This window comes from Tympanuchus pallidicinctus, unplaced genomic scaffold (genome assembly GCF_026119805.1).
Source record: "Tympanuchus pallidicinctus isolate F22 unplaced genomic scaffold, pur_lepc_1.0 scaffold6, whole genome shotgun sequence".
NCBI lineage: Eukaryota > Metazoa > Chordata > Aves > Galliformes > Phasianidae > Tympanuchus > Tympanuchus pallidicinctus.
The window spans coordinates 16206267-16229776 of NW_026294780.1; the positions used below are offsets into that span (position 1 = coordinate 16206267).

The 23510-nt window shown below is 38.2% G+C and overlaps 1 long non-coding RNA gene across 1 annotated transcript; it reads left to right on the forward strand.

Annotated features, from left to right (window-relative positions):
- Positions 1-8521: 8521 nt before the first annotated feature.
- LOC128071624 (uncharacterized) lies at positions 8522-16733 on the forward strand. The gene is made up of 3 exons (XR_008201921.1): positions 8522-8551; positions 13095-13227; positions 16692-16733. It is a non-coding gene; the product is annotated as an uncharacterized LOC128071624 (long non-coding RNA).
- Positions 16734-23510: the final 6777 nt, after the last annotated feature.

Genomic DNA, 23510 nt, shown 5'->3' on the forward strand with positions numbered 1-23510 from the left:
GGGGTCTGAATGCAAGTTAGAACTTCCTTTGGACATTCAGGGGAGCATGGCCTGGAGCATACTAGAAACTGAGATATTTATCACTGTAGATGCAGCTCACCATAGATTCTTAAGAAGTAAATAGTAATGAAGTTCTAGAAACTGGCCAGGACTTAACTCAGAAATTGAAGTTTGGACTGTAATTGACTGGAACATTCTTATGGGTCAATCCAGAGACAAAAGGAACGTTCACTGGAAGTTGGTAAAAACCTTTTCTCTTGTTAAAGAGTATACTCTTGGAGCTAGCTCTCTAGTGGAGTAGCTCAGACCAGGTACTATGAATCTTATTAATGCCTAAACACAAGATAATTTTTGCAGAAGAAAAAGGCCTTCTTATCAATATCAGAAAATAAATAAAAACTAGGTACTTGAATGCCTCAGAAATTCCCTAACGAAGTTTCCAACAGCGTCTCAAATTAAGAAAATCATCTTGGTACTATTTTTCAACTGAGTTCAGTTAGACTGTAATAATTTTTCAGTTGCAATACTTCTCCTTTCAGTGAAAAGTAATGTCATTTAGAAGAAAGAAATTATTTCCTAAAAAGTGGGACTTTTCCCTTGCTAATTTACATAGGTGAATTATACTTGTAAATGCAGTTTACACAAATTCCTCATTAACATCAGAGAATATTTACAGGAGAGACATTACAAACACTCAAGATGTAGGAAAGGTTTGAAAATTGTGGTTCGTGACTTATTAAAATCCTCAAAATCACTCAGAATGGAAATATAAGAACCAGGTTTTCTCATGTCTAGTGATGGCTGAGTTCACATACAAACTTATTCCTAGAGCAAACACAGTAACAAAATCAGCCTTATCTGCCTGGCAATCTATTTCCATACAACTTGAAACACTGAGATCTCTAATCTCTATCGAATTTGATAAAAACTGACCAAGATTTCAAAAGTGTTTAGGCAGACAGATACAGCTGTACACGAATACTTGTACATGCCTACGTGTATATGCACACCCTCACACACATACAAATTATCCTATGAGGGGAGAACAATTACAGTGTGAGCTTTAGACACTGTCTGAACTGATATACCAAAATTGATATTATTTTGTAAATAATAGTGAAGAAATTTTGTAGTGGAAATGTTTAAGGGAGTAGATCCGATAGCAATGCTTAGAAAGCTGCCTGATTGCTTTTCATGTTGTTGAAATTTGAGATAGTATTTGGATACTTGGTGACCTGCCAGCTGGTGTCTGTAACAGATATTTCTTTGTTAGCACCACTTCAGCAGCTTGCACCACTAGTTCAACCTGTAAGAAGTATCTGGCCGTGAGAGAAGGAATGTACTGCGTTGTTTCAGATGTGTCACACTGACATTAGATTGTTACACTACACTCCACTGTAAGCTGATATGATAGAATGAAATATTTGTATTGAAGCACTTGTGACAGAAGAAAAAAGGAGTGATGTATAATACATTAAAAGACAGATAACCTTTTGACTGTGGCTGTGAAGTAGTAACATTACCTCAATGTCTGCATGTGATACAACAATTTGCTTACACCTTTATGCTAGGTCAGCTGGCAAAGGTCCTTTGGTGAAATCTCTTCTTTGGAAAAATATGAGTGCTTCATTCAGAAAGTTCAGGTCTAAGAGACAATAAAATGCACTGTTATAATTTTGGAAGGAGAGATTCCTTGAATATTTGCACACATTGTTCTTTTCTGGATGTGTATCATTGAACTGAGCAAGAGTGAATACAGGTACATCAGGGAGCATTGTATGTCTACTTAGAGAAGAATTCCACTGTACTGTAAAACATTCCAGCGCCTCTCTATTACTGCAGAGCATTCCTTCCTTTCCCTTTCCCTTTTTTTCTTTCTTTCTCTGTTTCTCTTTTGTAAAATTTTCTTAACTTTCTCATCTTGTTCTGTAACCTTACACTTGTAGGTCTTGATCTAATGACTAAACATCTAGGAATAAATTCTTCTTCATGAATTACTATACATTAATACCAGTTGTATGGGTGCTAAAGGCTAAGTGAAAGGAGGACTTCTCATGGAAAGGCTACCTCTTTTGCATCACCTATCCTAAAAATCTGGTCTTTATCTCTAAGCCATCAGTGAAGAAGCCAGAAGAAATTAAGGTGTATTAATAACATTTGTAGGTGCAACAAACAGTTGTAAATGATCTCCAACGCAATTCACTGGTCAATAATTTCACCCATGTGAGTAAGGACAGAGATTTTGTATAGGAAGTCTACAGAATTGTGAAGCAGTCACAGAATCATAGAATCACAGAATTGTAGGGGTTGGAAGGGACCTCCAGAGATCACCGAGTCCAACCCCCCTGCCAAAGCAGGTTCCCTACAGCAGGTCGCACAGGAAGGCATCCAGGCAGGTCTTGAACATCTCCAGAGAAGGAGACTCCACCACCTCCCTGGGCAGCCTGTTCCAGTGCTCCGTCACCTCACTGTAAAGAAGTTCTTGCGCACATTTGTGCGGAACTTCCTATGCTGCAGCCTATGTCCATTTCCCCTTGTTCTGTCTCCACGTACCACTGAAAAGAGACTGGCCTCACCACTACGGTCCCCGCACCTCAGATATTTATAAACCTGGATTAGATCTCCTCTCAGTCTTCTTTTCTCAAGGCCAAATACAGTTCACTCAGCCTTTCTTCATAGGAGAGATGCTCCAGGCCCCTCACCATCTTTGTGGCTCTCCGCTGGACTCTTTCCAAGAGATCCCTGTCTTTTTTGTACTGGAGAGCCCAGAACTGGACGCAGTACTCCAGATGTCTTCTGTTGTTCTCCTTCTTCATGTTTCCATTTTTTTGTTACGTTACCTTATCCCCATATTCATGCTTGTGAGATTGTCCTGTAGCTACTCATGCTATTAAAGCCCTATTTAAGGGGAGTATAAGCCTTAGAAAATTCTGGCCAGGCATCAGACTGGCCTCTGAATCTACTTTAGTAACTCTTTAGTCATTTTCTACAAGTCTCCTTCAAGAATATCTACACTTACAATGCTAACAAATCATTTGGACAAATACGGACTAGTTTTATATGTGTTGATATTGGTAAAACAGTTTTTGTGTTACCATTGAGCAGTTCACTGTTAAGGGCTATCATTTGTTGCTGCTGCCATCTGCTACAGGTTCGTTAGGCTATCTGTACCAACCTTCATTTTCCATTTTGTACCTGAGATCTGTGAAAGTACCTTTATGTTTTTTTTTTCACTTGATGACTTTAAGTGAGAGTTTGTGTGTTGGTATCAAAAATACATACTCCAAATGCATTCAGTGCTTCAATCTGATTTTGATAAAATCATACCTGGCAAGTAGTAGATAATTATCTGAGCTGGTGATAAAGTCGTCAAAGACCAGTAATTTAAATCAGTCAAGGCCTTTCATGTGTGCCTAGTTTCTTGTAATGTCATTGTAGATTATTAACTCTTGCAATATTATGTCAAAGTATTTTGGTACTCTATATTTGATGCTATTTCTTTCACAAGTTCTGCTACAACTAGCACCATGTTTCCCAGAGAAACCCGTTGCCTTCTCTAATGTTGCTTGCTGATGCATTGTCAAGAGTGTCAAGGGTGCTTCTTTTATTGTGAATCCTTCATACATCACTGCATCTTCCAGAGTTTATTTGGATTTAAAATTGATGCCATTGTTGCTGATCTGTAGGAAGAAAAAAAAAAGAAAGAGAGATTTCCATTATTTTGGAATTTCTTTTCTGTCTAACAAATTCCAAGTTCATCATGGAAAAATTACTTGTGATGATTAGACATAAATCACATTGCCAGAGACTCTTGGATTTGGGTTGATAAGTTCCTCTCCCAAGCTTCCCTGCTGATCTTTCCATGCCTACTTTGGCATTAATGTCAGCCATCACAAAGTGTAAGTTGTGTTTTGGTATTCTGTCAATCACATTTTTAAGGCAATTGTAGAATTGTCCTAGTCAATGTGTTCCTCTGTCAGAAAACAGCTCTGTATGATTGACATCTTTATGAACCTGGTTTGGAATCTGGCATATATGATGTCTTGGTTGATAGCTACCCAACCAAAGACTGATTTTTCCACAAAATCTGTCATGGTGAATGCTGTCCCATTTACATGTTCCTTGTCACAGAGATAGTTCAACTTTCAGTGTGTGACTGCTTTTCATCATTACCAAGGATCAGGAAAAAGGTGAAAAGAAGGGAACACCAATGCCCTTTCTAGGGGCATGCAGAGGAAGGTGTACAAGAACTCTTCTCTGAAAATCACCAGGACAAAGCATAATCTCTGAATGTTTTCATTGTTCCAGAAGTTCCTATACACATGAGCGCAAGTAGATAACCATACAGTAGGACTGGATAGCTGATCAGAATGTCCTGCATGGTGTGAATAGTTCCTTTCCTTCTGAGGCACTGAAGATCTTCTTAGGGTAGTATGAGCCCTTCATCCAGCACTATTTTGGATGGAACCACAACCTTTGCTTAAACAACAAAATAATAAAGAACTACGTAAAACCTGGAAATATAGAAATCCTATGAAAATAACATGAGATCTGACTTACTTAAAAGAATTGTAGATAGCAATCACGATTATGTGAAGTATATGACTCAATATGTCAGTGAAAGCTTGAAAGGGGCAATACTGAAAAAATAAAAGTCATAAAATACTAACTGGAAGGCATTTCACTGTCCTAGACCTGGGGTAATCCTAAATTGAACTCTCTTCTTAAAGGCATTCTTTTTTTTCTAGAGGAACTTTTGAGTCTTCCCCAAAAACTGAAGACAGAGATCACAGAGATCACAGAGCTCACCAATTAAAAGGGCATGTGGAAAAGAGCAACATGACTGATTAAAAGATTGGGTAGACTGAGGTGTAGACTTGAACATATAAAATGCTGCTTGATTAAGCAATGACTAGGGTGATTGAGTGGAAGAAAGGAGGGGACTGGCGTGACATTAACATATCCCTTTATATGGATATAGACTAGGAAGAGGAAATGTTTCTTGTGATTACACTCAGTTTTGTAATTAACACTAATGAACTGACACTATGAATAAAACCCATGAAATAGCTGTTGCAAAAACTTCCTGTTTGTTAAACAGTGAAAAATACTTCTAAGGGAAATAAAAAAGGCCTTTAAGAACTGAAATGTACCTAGCACTGGCAAAAGTATAGAGAAGATAATCTCACACTCACAGAGAGACAAACAGGATGGTCTTTACTCCCTTTCATCTCTTGCATTTCAGATTCTATTACCACTGCCTACTCAGTATTTGTCAGTTTTAGCTTTCTATTCCCTTTGTGGTAATTCTCGGACTGTTTTGCTTTCCAAGTAGGAATTCTCTGTGAGTGTAATATTTGACTAATCTTCTTAAGCCTTTGGTTGTTTCTTCAGATTACAAAATGAAAAATGTTTTAAAAACTCCAAAAAAAAAATAAAATGTTTGGAAGCCAGAAGTAGAAGTAAATTATCCATCTTCCTATTTCATATTAGCTGTGAAATCTTTCTAACTTACCTTAATTATATATATTATATATTTTAAATAAATACCAGTAGAAAAACATCTGCTTATCTAAAAGATAGACTAGTTTATTTCAGAAAATATGGAAATGACATAAGTACAATCGCCCATTATAGCATCTTCAACTGGCAAAAAAAAGCATGATATAGCTTTTGGCATTAAATTTTACAGTATTAATATAAATGACTAGGGGACAGGGTAATCTAACAGCAGCAGCTTTGGAGTATTACAGTGAAGCCAAACAAAAAATGAAATACTTAGTTAATATCCTTAGCCCAACCTTCTTAGAAGTGCATTTGTCTTAGTTTCAGCTGGGATGGAATTGTTTTTTTCAGTGTCTTGTATGATGCTATGTTTTGGTTCTAGGAGAAAAACAATGTTGATAACACACCCACTGATGTTTATAGTTGCTGCTAAGCAGTGTGGTACAGAGCCAAGGCCATTCTCAGTGAAGGGCCCAGGAAGCTGAGAGAGAACAGAATTGGGAATAGTTGACTTACACTGACCAAAGGAATATTCCATACCATATGGCATCATGCAGAAGGAATTTTGAAGGGGTGGGAGTCCATCTCGCTCTTTTACACACTGTGGGGCTAGCTGGTGAGCAATAGCTTGTGCATCACTTGTCCTATATATATATTCATGTATATATAATAGTCTAATTATTATTCTTTTCCTTGTCTCTATCTTAGTAAATAGTTTTATCTCAACCCACAAGTTCTGCTTTGTTTTTTCCCTTCCTATCCTCCTGGGAAGGAAGGGAGTGAGCAAATGACTGGGTGGTGCTGAACCTGGTAGGATAAAACACATCAATATTAACTCCAGAGTCTCTGTCTCCCATGTGAGATGCTCAGGGAACATTTGGTTGAGAAATAATGAACATGAGTGTGAGTGAGATACCGTTTTGAGGCGCAGCAAAACCCAGTTGAGTTCCCAGTGCAGCTCCAGTTCTCCTCCATGGTGTATAACACTGCCTTTGCATCATATCTCCTACCTCTGAATGGTAACTATCAATTCTTCATTTCTTTCACCTTGAGGCACTACCTCCCTTCTTTTTCTGAGCAAAGGCCATGTTGACAAATGTTGCCCCAAAATCTGCCAACAGCTGGATCATGTTGCCTGGCAATTAGGATGTTTCGTTGAGGACACAGTGCTGGCTCTGTCTGCCTTTGCTGAGATGTGTTTGCCAGTAGCCAGTGTCATGTGAGGATGTGAAAATATTCCGTGCACCATCACCCCTGTCCCACTAGTTCATGGGTATCCTGCAGTTTGTGAACCAAAGAGTCTTATACTTTTCCTGGAAAAAGAAATATATTCTCCTAATATAAAACTCTGTGTCACCATATCTATGAATAAGCTAGGAGGAGGAAAGAAAAAGTATGCCTTATAGTTTGTGCAGTTGAACGAGGTGTTGTATCTGATGACTGAAAAGGATTAGAACAGAATTAATCAGTTTTGAGACTAAAGCTTTTCTGTTTTCAACACTTCCTCTTAGTACATTACTAATGGTGACTTGCAATGTTCCGCTTCACTTTCAGATTTTGGCAAGCACTGATGCTGATGTCCATTAGATATGCTGTGTTTCATTTTAAATGAAAAGTTCCACCAGCTTGAATTCATTGTGAGATGAGAGTCAGACATACACCTTTCTTGATTATCTTCCAGTACAACCCTAATCAGCCGTGATTCTCTCTTCAGACTCCCTCCATCCTTGGCTAACCAAAAAGTGCTGGTCACTATTTAAAGTAGGCACTTCATCTTCCTACTGTTCAAAAGTTTTCACCATCATGTCAGAATGAATGGAGGACATGCATGAGTAAAGCTCACATTTGTAAAGGAGATAAGATTTATGACTAAGCTGAATTAAATGTAGTGATAATTTGCGTCTTGGCTACAGTCTCTTTTTGCTGACCTGGTATGATCATGAAGATTAACTACTGGAATAAGAACTGGGATATTAATATTTCAGGTGCAAGTGATGTTAATTGGATTACACATTGTGTATTAAAATTGGGGACTGTTAATGGAGTTAGAAGGATTTGTGCACTACTGGGGATGCCATTATATGTGTAAACTACATGCAGTATGCATTTTTATTACTATTTCCAAATTGACTTTAGGTGAAAGCACAGCTGGGTACTTAACACAGTGGTGCGGAGGAAGCAAGCATTTAAAGATTCAGCTCCCACTTTTTGAAAATTGCACTGTAATTTGGAAAGTACATTTTCTCTTTAGGAAAATTAGGCCTGAAAGTCCTGCCACGTATGACTGACAGTGCCAGCTCTCTATCAGACTTCCATTCCTCTGATCTCTGTTTAATTCTCCATTTAGATGGCATGACTAAATTTTGTACCATCCGCTCACACAGCAAGAAAAAGTGATGTCTGTACTGTCTTTCTGGGAATATGGCATTTTCACTTGAGGCTGGTTGTGATCTAACTACAGATGTTAGCAAAGTAGAGATACGTTATTGTATAGGAATTGCTGAGTCACGGCCTGAACCTCTGATTGATCACCTGAGGTGAGCAATGAGTCAGCCACAGGCACACAGGTGAAGGCAATTCACCTGTGCTGCTGGAAGGGATGGAGCCTGGCTGCACCTCTCATAGACCCATTTAAGGGCTGACTACCAGTAGGAAAGGATCTCTTTGGAGATCCCTCCTCTGGAGTTTTGTAGCAAGCCCAGGATGTGGGTAAGCATTCTATCCATTCTCTTTTTGTTATTGTAACCTGCTTAGCCAAACTTTCTTGTTTATTTTGTAATTTCATCTTTATATTCATTGATTATACAATTGTCTTCTCCCTTTTTTGTGTTTCCAAGGCCTTTGATCCACTGAGTGACAATGTAGTGACCTGGATCAGCTTACTGATCTACTGGAAAACTACTCAACGCTTCATGGTTGGACCACTGCACAGTTCTGGAAAGACAGAAAAGGGATAGTGTGTGATTGAAGGATGATGCAAGTGTGCTAATTAGCAGTAACTGCATGTAAAGCAGATTAAGCACAAAGTTGAACCAGAAAAGCGAAGGTGAGCTCAGATTGTTTCTGAGCTCAGGGGGGTTGGACACGATGATCTCTGGAAGTCCCTTCCAACCCCTACAATTCTATGATTCTGTGTAATTCCCAGTACATCTTTCTGGAGACCGCTGGGTAGAAATTGTTTCTTTACTCAGTTCTCTATTTATTTAATGTTGGTGATGAGTTCAGGGGCATTTAAGGAGCTTCATGTGCCCCACGTTCTCTTTTAAAGGGAAGTCATAACTTGTGTTCTTTTGAAGGGACCCTATATGAGGATTCCTTTCAAGAAAGGTTTCTAAAATAAGGAAAGGTGACAAAGTTCAGCAGGAGATAGCTTCTTTATTGACAGAAACTGCTGGAGAATAAGACCAAAGTCTTAGTAAATAAATGCCCAGTAACTGACTTACAAAGGGGAAAAAAGAAGGAAAAAAAAAAGTAAATGGCAAAACATAAACAAACAAACAAAAAAACCTCTAAAAAACTCTATCATAAGCAATGCAAAGCCACTCCTCACTGGTGTTGCTATTGAGAATTTTTTTTGTTATTCCTCTCCTTCTTTATAGTTCTAATTTGACCTTTATAATTTCACAATATTTTCTAGCAGAAAAAGCCTCCATACATCAAAGTGGGTAGTGAGTGCCTGGGATGAGGTTCTGTCAAGGGAGAAAATGGGACATTCATCATTAGGAAGAAGTGCTGTGCACTTAGAGATGAACAGTTTTATTTTAATCCTTTCATCTATTTCTTTAGCTCCTTTTTGTTTCAGTTGCCATAAACACTTGCTTTGGAGCCAATGTTCAGTGTACTGAAAGGATTTTTTTTATCTTGTATTCCTCTCATTTATGTTGAGACATGACACTCAAATTGGAGATAGGAGCAGAGATCAACAAACCCTGTCAGTTCTTGTCAACCCAGGTGTAACAGTGTGATCTTCTTAAATTGCTGCTAATCTGCCAAAGATCTCTTTATCTGCAGTCTCCATCATGCTGTTTGCTCACATTTGGTTAACACTTTAAATTTCCCTTTTGGAGGTGTCACTGTTTGCCATTTAGCAACTAAGAACAACTGTGAGAGCAGCTTAAAGCACATGGATTTGGGAAGCTAGAAAAGCTGATTAGCTATTCAGGGGGAATAATCTTATTGAAAGTAGTAAGAGCTGTATAAAGAATGCTTTTCCCTTTCCTTGTAACAATCTTCTAATTATGTTGTCAAGCTTGCTGTCGTGTTCTCCCCCTGTGCCATTAAGAAACCGTTTTCTAAGTTAAGAAAGAGATTTCCAGATTGCGATGATGTTTGCTGATTATCGTAGAATCATAGAATCAAGGAATCATTTGAGTTGGAAAAGACCCTGAAAGGCCAGCTATTCCAACTCCCCTGCAATGAACAAGGACACCTGTGACTCAATCAGGGTGCTCAGAGCTCTGTCCTTGAGTATTTCCTGGGATGTGGCATCCAGCACCTCTCTGGGAAGCCTGTGTTTCTGAACTTTTACAGTTAAAAACTCTTTTATGTCCAGTCTAAATCTCCCTTCTTTCAGTTTGAAATCATTTCTTTGTCCTGTCACACAGCAGGCCCCACTAAAGAGTCTGTTCCCTTTATTCTTATAGCCCCCTCTTTGACACAGAAAGGCTACTGTTGGACCCTTGTCTTCTCCAAGCTGAACAGCCCCAGCTCTCTCAGCCTATCCTCATAAACTGATGTTCCATTCCTTGGATCATTTCTGTGGCCCTACTCTGGACATGCTCCAGCAGATCCACATCTCTCCTGTACTGAGGACTTCATATCTGGATGCAATAGTCCAGATGAGGTCTCATCAGTTCAGAACAGAGGGGCAGGATCACCTAACTCAATCTGCTGATCACGCTTCTTTTGATGCAGCCCAGGAAAGTTGGCTTTCTGGGCTGTGAGGACAGATTCATAAAATCAGAGAATCCTAGAATGGTCTGGGTTGAAAAGGACCACAGTGATCATCTACTTTCAACCCCCTTGCTATGTGCAGGGTTGCCAACCACCAGACCAGGCTGCCCAGAGCCACATCCAGCCTGGCCTTGAATGCCTCCAGGGATGGGGCATCCACGGCCTCCTTGGGCAACCTGTTCCAGTGTGTCATCACCCTCTGTGTGGAAAAATTTCTTCCTTATGTTGCTGGCTGGTGTCTATTTTGCCATCCACCAGTATTCCCCCTCAACTTTTTCAGCAGACTTGTTCTTTATCCTTACATCCCCCAGCTTGTACTGACAGTGGGAGTTGCCATGACCTGGTGCAAGACCTTGCACTTGGCTTTGTTGAACCCCCTGAGGTTCACATGGGCCCACTGCTTGAGCGTACATCTGTGGATGGCATCCCATTCCTCGAACGTGTTGCTTGGTGTCACCTGTAAACTTGCTGATGGTGCAATCAATTCCACTGTTGATGTCATTTACAAAGATGTTAAAGAGCCATGGTTCCAGTACTGACCCCTGAGGGACACCACTTGTCATTGATCTCCATCCGGACACTGAGCCATTAACCATCACTCTCTGGGTATGATCTTGGCAGTTCTTCCTTTATGCACTCTGCTCTACGATCAAGACAGTCATTTTTAATTTTTCTTTTTCCCTAGCATGGTTCACTACTAAACGTATGTGGAAAGTGTTACTGAGTAAATATGGTGTACTGCACAAGTTATTTCTTTAAAAGTATAATGGCATGCCATTGTGTTTTGCAAAATCAGTTTTCTTCCTCTCTTATTGCCATTATGTGACTCCACAGTATTCAGTAAAATTACTTTTGATTTCAACAGCAAGAGAAAAGAATTTACTCAGTACATTTTCCGTATAAATTAAATGTTGTTACCTGATTTAAGACAATTCTGCCTGATTAGTGTAAATCATCGAAGTCTGTCCATTTTTATTTTATAGTGAAGGAAGACTTACAGTGTTTGCAGAAGTTAAATCAAAAAGCAAGCAAATCAAATCACACAAACGTGCACAAAAAAAAAACCCAACCAACTTTTTTTTTTTTTTTTTTTTTTTTACCATGTCATATTTAAAAATACTATCCTACAATTGGGCAATTGCATTCAATAACCACTTTCTTCATTTTGTAATATATGACAAAAAATTCTTCCATCAGACTATTGAATAGGCTGCTAAAAATTAGTAGATTTATTACAGAAACCTATTTTGCTTGCATTTCACTTAAGTTTGGTAAATATTCATGTAAAGTGTTTTGGTGTTGATGGATCTGCATTTTCAGACACAACCACAGTATGTTGCCCCCTGAGACAGAATTCATTTTAATTTCATATGGAAACATACTATATACTGTATTAGCAAGTACAATTTGCAATAACGTGTAACAAAAATCATGGTCATACAGAATGTGATAACAAAACTGACACTGCTACTTACTGCAGAATTATTTGCCTATGTGAGTGGAAAGATAGGGGTGCCTCAAGGCTTTGACGGGTAGGAAGAAACTGGTATGTGCAGTGGGTAGAGATCAGTTTTGCTGCCATGAAGTACATTTTTGCAATGGGAATTAACCTTTTAAAGTGAGATTTTCCAATTTCTGGTCTTCTGAGGCACTGTGATCACAATGGTAACCACTTGCCAAAAGTAATTGCTGTTTTCAGCCCCAGTGTCATTCTAGAGAGTGTGAATTTTATGTAGAATTTTTTGGTTGGCACTGTATCTGACAAGGCTCTCAGTAAAATAACTCCACCGTTCCAGTGTACAACATCCATCTCAAGGCTTGTGTTTGCCATTCAGGAAATCCTTTATCAGAGCAAGCTTCTGACTCATACTAAAACAAGCATTCACGCTCACAGGAGTCTGATCTCCGTGCCCTGCTTTTCCTTTCAATATGGGAAGTCAGGATTATTTACAGATAAAGCATCCCACTACTTTACTTACCATAAGAATATCTAACATGAGGAGCTACATCAAGTTCTGAACAGTTTAAACCTTGTGAAACTCAGTGAAAGGAATGTGCCATGATCTGATTGTAAATGGTAGCTGAAGGGTAGATAATCTGAGCAAAACTGCAGGCAGCCTGAACAACCTTTCATACAGCCATTTTCAGTTCTCTCTGCTGGTATTTTTGGGAATGTTCTGTGAAATGCAAAAGTAAATAGCTGTAGATCAGCCTACCTAACATTTCATGGTGGAAGACATGGGAAACATCTTTGAAGATGGTGGATGTATTTGCTGCATTTCCTTCAGAGCATAAGAAATAAATGTTCTTTTTCGGAGATGTAGAAAAAGGAAATCATGTCGGTGCTTGCTTTTTTTTAAAACTTTTATGCAGTAACTGCAGTCATACAAACATACACTGCTTCCTATTTTACCTTTCATTTGTTTCTTCTGCCTCCCTCCTGAATGCTGTTATTGAGCTCTCTTCCTTTGGAGGAAGATGCAAGCTTTTTTGATCATTTAAATATCATTTACAAGCTGTATCATTCTTGACCCAGAATGTATAATTAATTTTGATAATTTACAATTTCTGCATGTCCCCAGTGAATTGTAAATTTTACATATAATCTAAGTTTCTCATGATTGTTGCACTTCAAGTTCCTAACATACAAGGAGGACACAGTCTTCGATTTGAAGAGCTTGATTTCTCATTTGATACAAGATACAGGTGAACATAAACAAGGAAAGAAGCAGAGAAAGAAAGAATAGTGGACTCCTACTCATTGCATAGGTTGGTGACATCATAATTTGATGATTCCAAATAATTTTCAATTATCACTTTTGTAAATTAATAAATAACTGCTTTTATTACAGAGCTGTTTCACTTATTTTTTGTTAGGTTAAGTATCACTTGCAGAAGGGTGTCTTGAAAAGCAAAGTCACAGAGGAGAGTACAAAACAAAAGACTTCATGTTCCTATGTGTATGGAGTAACAAAGATAAAGAATGTGGAGAAGATTCTTCCTATGGACCTCTGTGTGCACTGCTTAGTTGAATTTACCTGGCAGAAGGCTAGAGGTCTATGGTGCGAAGCACAAGATGATGAGAACAGGAGTGTAGGAGACTGAGGAAGGGCAAAAAGCTCAAAAGACCATTTTGTAACCATTGTTATATGCAAAACCTTCACATATGTACGATGTTCTCAAACTCCCACTGCGTGCTCATGTTGTACTGCTGCCCAAGGTTGAGCTGAGAGCTAACCACAGTCGCGTGTGAGTATGTGCTTGTGGGCATTGTTAATATAGGGAACATTAACTTCACTTGAGTATAGTTATCCAAAAATCATGTCCAGTCTAAACTCTGGAGACAGAGCAATGTTTATACCTTCTTGCAAGTAGGTTGCAGTCATAAAAATTAGAACTAGAGAATGCTTGTAAGAGCTCACTGTTTCTGTAGGATTAGCTGCTTAGCTTGCAGATCCAAGTAACTGCTTTCATTCTTATGGTATTTGTCTCCTTTCTACAATATGCAAAGGAACATAAAGAAGTGTCCTGTCAGATTGTTGTTCGTATTATTATTATTTTATTAGATTGCACTGTGCAGAGCCCATTCAAGTTGTATATTTTATACAGAGCTACTAAAAATCTCTTCCCATTTATTGTGGTTAATCACAAAAGCGAAGATCAACAAGTGTTTTTTGTTTGTTTGTTTTTTTAAGATAAAATATTTTGTGAAACAATTTGTAGCAGAATTTTTGTCTGTACTTAAATAAGTACTTGATTGTTAATAATCCAACTTCAGAAGAACTCTAGAAAACACTGCAACATTTCCACCTGAAAATAAAATTAATCCTGCAAATGAGGTATCTTCTCATTTGGTGACCCAGCCATGCCTGCACTTTGCAGTAGTATTTCTTACAGGTTGCATCACCATAAGAAATCAGCTAAACACCTCTCATTCAGCTGGTTGTTCTCACTGAGCTGTTTTGCCCTGTGATCCTCCAGGAGTTCAGTGCCTTCACTGCCAATGTTTATCACTGCCTTCACCCTGGGCGCAGCTTCTTGTTCTGAAGGTTATTTAGACATTACAAGTCTTTGCAGAGGTAAGAGTGGGGGGAGAGAAGGGAAGAAATAGCCTTCACGGTGCCCAGTAGTTTATTGCTGTCCAAATTAATATGTCACTTTTGGCAAGATTTATGTGGGAATGTCAGAGGCTGAGAAAGTTGCTGTTCTTGCATTTGGTAAGGAAAAGTGTAGGGTAAGGAGTCCCAGGGAAGAGATGCTCAAAACTGAAGTCTAGTTCTCAATTCTAAGGTGAACCAAAACGATTTCAAGATTGTAGAATTCCAACAGAGGTTTTGCCAAGTAACTGGGGGCAATCTGTCCTGTTTCAGGTAGAGTATGAATCTTTCAAGTGTTATCTTCCTTGTGGTTTGCTTTTATTTTACATTTTGAAGAACAAGGAGATATGTATTTCAGTCTGTGCTTCTACTTAAGTTTTCTCTGCAGGATGCCCATATGTTGTTTGCATTCCTCTCTGCTTCATTTCTTTGGTTTGGCCAACCTACAAGTCAAAGTTCTGGCGGTAGTGCATTGCTCTTTAAAAGAGGTCATAAATCCAAATGGGGTGATGAACTCAGAATGTCTGGATTGTGCTTTCACCTGGAGGTCAGGTTATGTTCAGAACAGCTTGTTAACCCTTCACTGCATTATATCTTCATATAGTGAAAAATCACTGTTTAGGAGTGTAGAACTATATCCTATAGTCCCTAACATGCACTTCATAGTCATATTAAAAAATTAGCTGGTTCACATGAATGATACATATTTCTAGTTTATGCAAAAACTATCCTTTACATTTTCTTAACTTCCAAAATTAGTGCTGCTGCCTCATGTTTACTTGCATTCTTTATGCTCTCACCAATGCTGGTGTTTGACTACTATGGATCCAATCCAGACGCAGAGTATAAAAGATGTAGGAGATGCTGATGTAGGTGAACAAAATCTAAGTTATCTAAACAAGACAACTATATTTAGTCAGCTAAGCATATCTCTAGACTCTGTTGACTATGTTCTGTATACAAGTGTTTAGACATCTTCCTCCTGTGTAGGCATTGTATTCTGGACACCATGATGCAGGTGTCTGACTGTGAAGCTGAATGTCACCCATTAAAATTCTGAGAATCATTTGCAGCTTTTTTTATAGAACAGCTGCTGCAGGTATATAATCTACTTAGATGAAATGTAGAATATTTTCCCCAAGCTGTTTCTCCTATTGCTCATAAGTTACTGTCAAAGAGCAAATGCTCCCCAAGATCATGACATGAACAGGAGAAAGAAGTTATCCCTATTGCAAAACTGTGGAAAAATACCTTCATGCTCTGTCTTTCTTTCTTTATTTATTTATTTATTTATTTATTTATTTATTTGTGAGGTTTTCTTGCAGAATTAGGACAAAATTTTAGTTTTCTACATAAGCATAAACCAAACCAAAACTGAATCACATTTCAAAGAAATGGCACATCATTCTTCAAGGTTTTTCTTTGACTACCAGACTCAAGATGACATTTAGTATCATTGTGTCTGTACATAGCTGGAAAGATTTTGGTGGTTGAGCTTTATACAAGCCCTGGAAGAAGGGAGAGAGAGCTGTAAAATCCTTTGCGATGTGAATTAAGTTGACACATTCAAAGTCTTCCCATTCCATTAGAATGTCTCCTAATTAAATCCCTCTATCCTCCAAATGTGTTCTTAACCTTCTAATGACGTAGCAAGTATACACCTTCTGAGTGTGTTTATGGACTTGTTTGACTAAGCAGTTATCCTTATGATAAGTAAGCGATGGGAGTCTTTTGAAGTACCTACACAGGGTTGTCCAGATTTAGGTTAATCTATGTACTCAATTTCTCTTTGGAATGTCCTCTTGGTAGTTTTATTCAGAAATACACTGTCTTTTTCTTGATCTTTGTTTTCCATCATTTGCTGTTCTTGTGTTGCTTCATTGTGTAAGCAATTGACATTACCTTGTTTGGAGAGACACTTTTTTCCTCTGTCAGAAGTGGGAGAAGGGTCTACATAATGTATTTTCAAAAATATAATAATTAAAAGTCAGATGAGGATAAATGCACTTAATGGAGAGGGAGAATGAGAAAGAAACGTTTTTGTTCCTCTCTCTCTCTGCTCTGTTATCCATTAATTAAGCCTTAATTCTGTCCTTGCTCCAAGTTACACCTGTTGACATGAACTTTCTTTTTTAGGTATCTTTCACAGGCCCCTTGAGCAGAATACCTGAACTGAACCCATGTTTCTCAAGCTGATAACTATGGCTCTGTGGAAAAAGGAGCTGTTCCGCTCCTATTCGTGTTACTGACAGACTTTACTTTGTTTCATAACTGAATTTTAATTGTCCTCCTATAATATACATATTCACTTCCCATTGCTGAGTTTCCCAAACAAAGATGAAGAATGATTATTCTAAATTCATTCAGATGTCATAATTTTGCTTATTTTCATGGGTACTTTTAACATTAGTGTCTGTCTACTCTCGTTTCTTCATTTTGACTAGGAGTGCCCTTTTAAAGAAATTACTACAGTCCTCTTAATTTTCTGTGATCTTGTTCACATCCTGGAGTCAATTTAGTGCATAAAGAATGGAGTACTTTTGAATGTAACATTACCAGAAGAGGCAATTCAGAAGTGATTCTGGTGCACCATGTCTACCAATGGAAGTCTAGTTCATGGGTCAAGACTAGAAGTAGTATGAAGCTCCAGCTTCAGACCACTCACACAAAGTGCTAATAGCAGACATCGGGAGAAATAACTCCAGATGTTTCATCGCAACAATTGCCTCCTACTGTGCCATGCTATTTGGTAACGTTAGCAATTGCACACTAATACAAGGCAAATAAGAGGTTGTAGACCTCTATGTCGTTGACATTGTTATCTTTTTATAACTACCTATATCTGATGTCTGAGGATAAGAAAAGCAGTCAGCCTCTATTTTCAGGCATCCTGATACTTACACTTACTATTTCAATACCTTATAGTCTAGTACTAACAAAGTGACCTGTGTATAAAATACATGCTCTATTGTTCTAATAATCTAACTGCCAATATGGACATTCTTGGCTTCCCAGCTACCAGCCCTTAGATGTGCCCAAAATCTCTTTTTCCCTGGCAAAAATCAAATCTGGCAAAGGCTGAGCAGGTAGAACATTGTCTTTCAATTATTTTATTTTATTTTATTTTGGTAGAAAATGCATTGATTTCTCTAGAAACTGGGCTATGGCATGTCATGCAGAACATCTGTGTGAATGCAGGGTAGAGGGATGAGTCCTGTCAGACTTTGTTTTTTATACCTGGAAGGAACTTGTGAGTCTGAGAAGAGTTCCACAGCAGAAAGTCTGAGAACAATTGACCTACGCAGCAGATGAAAATTTAATAGTACCAAGGATCATTCCCTAGATGTCCTGGAAGTAATGCTCATTGATGCCTTCCCTCTAGCAATCATGTTGTACAGTCTGCCACTGAACAAATTTTTAATCCATTCATTTTGCACCTACTATTCCAGTGTACTATAAGCTTTTAAATCATGTAGTGCTATGTCAAATATCCTGGAGTAAGTCCTGTAAACTATGCCAGAACAGTGCCTTTATCAAGCAGAATGGTGATCTCATAGAGAAGAAAAAAAAAAGAAAAGTAGAGAACTATAAGTTTTAACTGACAGGACCTGCTTTCCATGATAGCATACTGACTGTCAGTTAAATTTTTAATCTCTAATTCTGTGTTGCTAGAATAACGAAATTTTTCATGAAACCACTGAATCTATGATACTTGGTCACTGAACAGAATCCTTCAAGCAATTAAACTTGATTGCAATTCTCCATTGTCTTGGAATTCCCCAAATACTGAAGTTTTCTTTAAATACTTTTAGTAAGACAGTCCTTTTGGTATCTCTTTAAGATTTGTAGATGAGTTACTAATTATGAACATGTCACCAACAGGACACTGAAAGAAAACTACTTGGCTTCACTTCTTCTAATTGATTAAAATAATAATTAATGCATTTCAGTTGCATCAGTGGAATTACTTTGTGATAAAAGAAAGTGAAATGTCCCAAACAATAATGCTTGGGTATATTTTCTTACTAGACTCATCTGGGTAGGTATCAGTAAAGTTCACTAAAACTTATCTCCAATGAGAGATCAAGAAGCAGAAGAAGTGGTTGTTTAAAGCTAACAAGAAGACAGTACTATCTGCAATCTTCAGATGGTCAGCTCTTCAGCTTTTACTAATACCTTTCAGGAGAGATAAGGACCAATGGCAGGAAGTTAAGATGGGAGAAGCAACAATGGAGGGGCAGAACTTGTGAAGAAATGTTGAAATATTTCTGTAGCTATCTGTAGAAAGAATGATGGTGGAGAAGGTCACAGCCTTCAAACAGATGAAATATCATTGTACAGTGGAAAGAGAAGTATCTGTTCTTGGCCTTTAAATTGCTCTGCAAACAGAAATTAAGTTTGAGGGCACAGGAAGGGGCTCCTGAAGTTGTGAATAGCAAAGATATATAGCTGGTAATGTAGAGATTGTAGTGTCTTTCATTGAATGTTTTTCTGCCTTGGACTACAACATGAGCAGATTATCCCCTTGGGTCCCTTCCAGCCCTGAGAGTCTGTGTCATGGCTGTTAGGAAAGAGACTCATCTGTCAATGGACTTTCATGAGACTTGAAGTCGTGATACTAATAGAACATAGAAAGGCATAAGAAACTCCCTTTTGTTTAGCATCACTCCTTCCACTTCTTCCTGCTGTATGTGTTGGTTTTTTTTTTTTCTACATATCATCAAACATAGAGCCTGGCAATCTCATCATCACAACACGAAATCATCTCTGTTGTTATAAACAACACATGAAGTAAGGAAGAAACCTCTGTCATTGTAACTTTCCCCTATTTGTCAGCCTACATTAAATATTCATTTAAGAGTTATTTTATCATCTTCAAATGATCTTGGCATTTATTTTATTTACTAATAGCAAAATCGGTATTGTTTTTCTGTGGGCTGCTTCTAGTAGCAGGCAGAAACGTAACAGAGACTCTGCACAGCTGCTAGGGCCTCTTCTTCATGGAAAATGAGTGGGAAGAGTGAGGAAATGAGTGGAGATTTGGCTTCTTTCCTTTAGTTTGCTGGTAGCACAGCTGAATCATCACAGCAGGGAAAATATACAACTGTATACCAGAAGCAAATGACTTCCCTCTGAACCCAGGAGCAATGCAATATACTTTTAGGTGTTTCTCCATTAAAAACATATTTACGCAATACAGAACATGCTACATACAGATGCCTGAGTTATCCCCAGATGAGTTGGTTCAAGCATCAGATATCAGACAGATGCATTAGTAAAGTATCCTGCCTCAGCTAATGTTTCCCAAATGACTGTTTTGTGCTGCACAGAATCCTGGTGAGACACAGGTAAAATTTAGATTCCTAATCTCCAAACCACCACTGATCTGCTAACTGAAGAAGCTCCTTAGCATTTGGCCTTGACATCGTCTTTGGTGGAGCTGAGAGGTGGGAGGGAGGGCATGTCTGAGTGCATGTGAGTCTATGCACGTGTGTGGACACCAAATGCCTAAACCACTGAAATCTAATATGTAGGCATTCCTATTATTTCTGAAGCTCACTCTTAAGAGGTCCATGTCAGCCATTAAGAGCTCTTTGAAATCACCTTTTGGAACAAGTGCTACATAAGTTACAGAGGCAATCACATTCCCTTGAAAACTCTGGATGCCTTGTGCTGAAGCAAGATGAATTACCATTGAAGTATTAAAAATACGATTGAATCAAATGAGATAAGTATTACTTAGGTCATGACCTCTTACATAATGGCTGGCCAGTTCCATCATTACCCTGAAAGACCCCTAGGACCTTGTGGAGTCGACTCACAGCCTTGGAGATTGCTCACGTGTCGTAGATTTGATAGAACCTGTGATTATCAATTAAAATATTTGGATCAGGATTAATAAACAGGAATATTCACTTCTCATACAAGCTTGCTTAGCAGATAGGTTCCATCTTTGGTTTTTCTACTCCTTCTCTAATTCTGGCCTAAGAAATCTGCAGGGTTTCCAAAATGATGAGCAAAAGTAAAAAGAAATGAAGTGCTGGATAATGTCATGTTCATCAGTACTCTGATAAATAGACTGTAAAGGATACCCCAATGTCCGTGCCAGTTCCAGAGGCCAGACATCACTTCTGCTGAAGAATATCTTTGGAGTTTTTCTCTGAAGAGTTAAAAACATGTGGTGTGAAAGGGACAGTGCTAAGATTCTAAACAAATTTGCTGTTTGAAATGCATCTTTGACCAATTTGATTTCAATTAATTATATTGCTATTTCCATAATATATTCAAAATAAACCCTTTAGACACAAGCATATTTTACAGTCAGCTCCTTTGTGACCTGCCAAGCTGCAGACTTTGCATAATTTTTTCAGCAGCTGACTCCTGCTACCAGCTCAATTCCATTTAAAAAAGAGCATCCATGTTAAGACAGTTTGCCTCCCACAAGTTTCTGTGTGATTTTGCTTCACCCTGTGTACGCTGTTGATCCTTCTAAAGTACGTCTCATGATAACATTTGAGAATTTAAGCCACATGTAAACATGGGGGATTGAAACTAGGTGATCTTTGAGGTTCTTTTCAACCCAGGCCATTCTGTGATTCTATGATTCTGTATTTCTTATAACATCCTGCTTTTTCCTTTAAAAGGTTAACACGAATGTTTTGGAAATCCTCAATAGGCAAAAAACCAAACTGCAAATAAACCCATGGAATTTCATGAAACAGATTTTTTTTTTTCCTTTGCTGGTAAATTGGAGAACTATGATATTTGAAAACTCAGGCTTCAATTCAAAAACTACTTGATCCCGTATTTAAAAGAAACTCGTCTCAACATAGGACAGTGTTCAATTTCAGTTTTAAGCACCATCTTGTTTTCAAGTGACTGATTCTGCTGATCTTGAGCCATGTGTTCCTCCTACAAGTACTTGCTTAAGTACTTAGTAATGTACTGTACTCCTTACCCAACTGCAAGGCCACTCAGTTTCCTGCCTTCCCCTTCTTGCCTCATCCCTCGTTTTCCAGTCACCCTTGCCCATCAAATGGAGGAGGCATAGGGAGGGATAAAAAGCATCCTCTGACACATAATGCTAGAGCCACTAAGATTGTGGATCAGCACACTGTATACACAAAAAGGGCTATAAAATTTAGAGAGGTCATTCAGCAAAAGCTAGCTACCAAGAACATATGGTGGTTTGGAAGAAATATCCAGAGGAATTCAGTTCAATTAAAACCATTCAGCCCCTAGCAGCAGAAGCATCTTTACTACCACATTCCAAGTGATTTGTTAGAAAAGTTATCTCGGTCAAACGTTTTCTGCCATTTTGTTAGTCAGAACTGTGCTTTACAGGAGTTCATAACCACTTTTAAAAAATTTTTATGGTCAGTCATTCTTCTCTCTTAAACCATGTGGAGTCCTGCTGAAGACAGAGGTTGCATAGAATGTTGCATAGAATGGAAAACAATGCAGAGTTAGGACAGTTTTTGTGATGAGGAAAGTCACAGAAGTAACATCTCCTATTTTACCACAACATCAAAGGCAGATGTGGATAGCATGGCACTAGAAGTCAAACCTTTCCACCAATATTCCTTTACATTTTGTTGCTGTGGGACAAATAGCAGCAGAGAGACCATCTGACATAATAGGATCTGACATGGAAGTGCAGATAGAACAAAGGGCTGTCATCCATCCATGTGGAAAAAAATCACACCCGTGGACATTCATTGACATTTACTAAACGTTTACGGAGAACAAGCAGTGCCTTACTAATGATTTGCCAATCTCATTTGGTTCTTTCTCTTATCTCAGAGAAATATGGCAGGGAGCCTCACAGTTCAACAAAGGCATGTGTGGACCCATAAGAAATCCTTCTAGGCCATGAGCACTACTATGAAAACTGCCAAATTAGAAAAGATTATAGCTTTTTTTTTCAATGTTGATCATACGCTATTTTTTCAATATATGAAAAATATAGTATTCTTCCTTTCTTAACTTCATAGTTCTTTCAAAGCTCCTTCAAATTCTTAAAGCCAGAACAATGAGTCTTTATTGTAATTCAATTAGTTTTTAAAGAAAATATGTAGTTAGATGCATGTAAACATACTGGTTAAGCTGTATGTCTTCATTTCTTCCACGTCAGTGAGTGAGACTGTGTAAAATAAACTGCAAAAACTGCACCAAAGAGTGTATTCTCTTTTTATTGCCTGTCAAATTATTGCTGTGACACACATAGTTGGCAGTGAAACATTGTGATCTACTGTTAGCAATGAAACACAGAGTGTGAGTTTCTCATTGAGTTTAGGTAATGTAGCATAAAACATTGTATGAAAACACTAATTTTCTCAATATATATTAGTAGACAGACACAGTGTTTATCAACGAGAAGTTGAAGATGCTTTTAAACATAGTTTATTTATCTGAAGGCTCTCCCAGTCTTTAATTATTAATCACTTTATATTTGGGGTTGCAATTAGAGATGAATGGTCTATGTGCTAAAGGAGCAGACTCTCACTTGACCTATGTGACCCTCAGTCCTGGGTAGATGTCACATCTGACAAATGCTGACATTTTTACAGTGAACTTTGTATGCATCATATATTTGACACGGAGCTATCAGTTAAGGCATTTGTAATGTTAGTATCCCTCGTGACTTTTGTCATTTTTATCTATGGCATGTTGCTTAAATTACACATCCTTTGTATTTGAAGTGTGTGCAACATGCAAGAATTGTGTTGTTACGTCCATCCTGCTGGTGCCTTTCTAAATAGTCTAAATGTGTGCCTGACACTTGCTCCTTCTTCATAGACCTGCCCAGACTTCAGGTATCTTAAAGAAGATGATCTTGAGACTATTGTTACATTATGCTTTAGGAGCTGTTACAGATAAGAGCTAGTTTTGTTTAATTTACTTGAACTGTATTATGAAAACCATAAAACCCAATATTGTCAGCCTTTAATAATA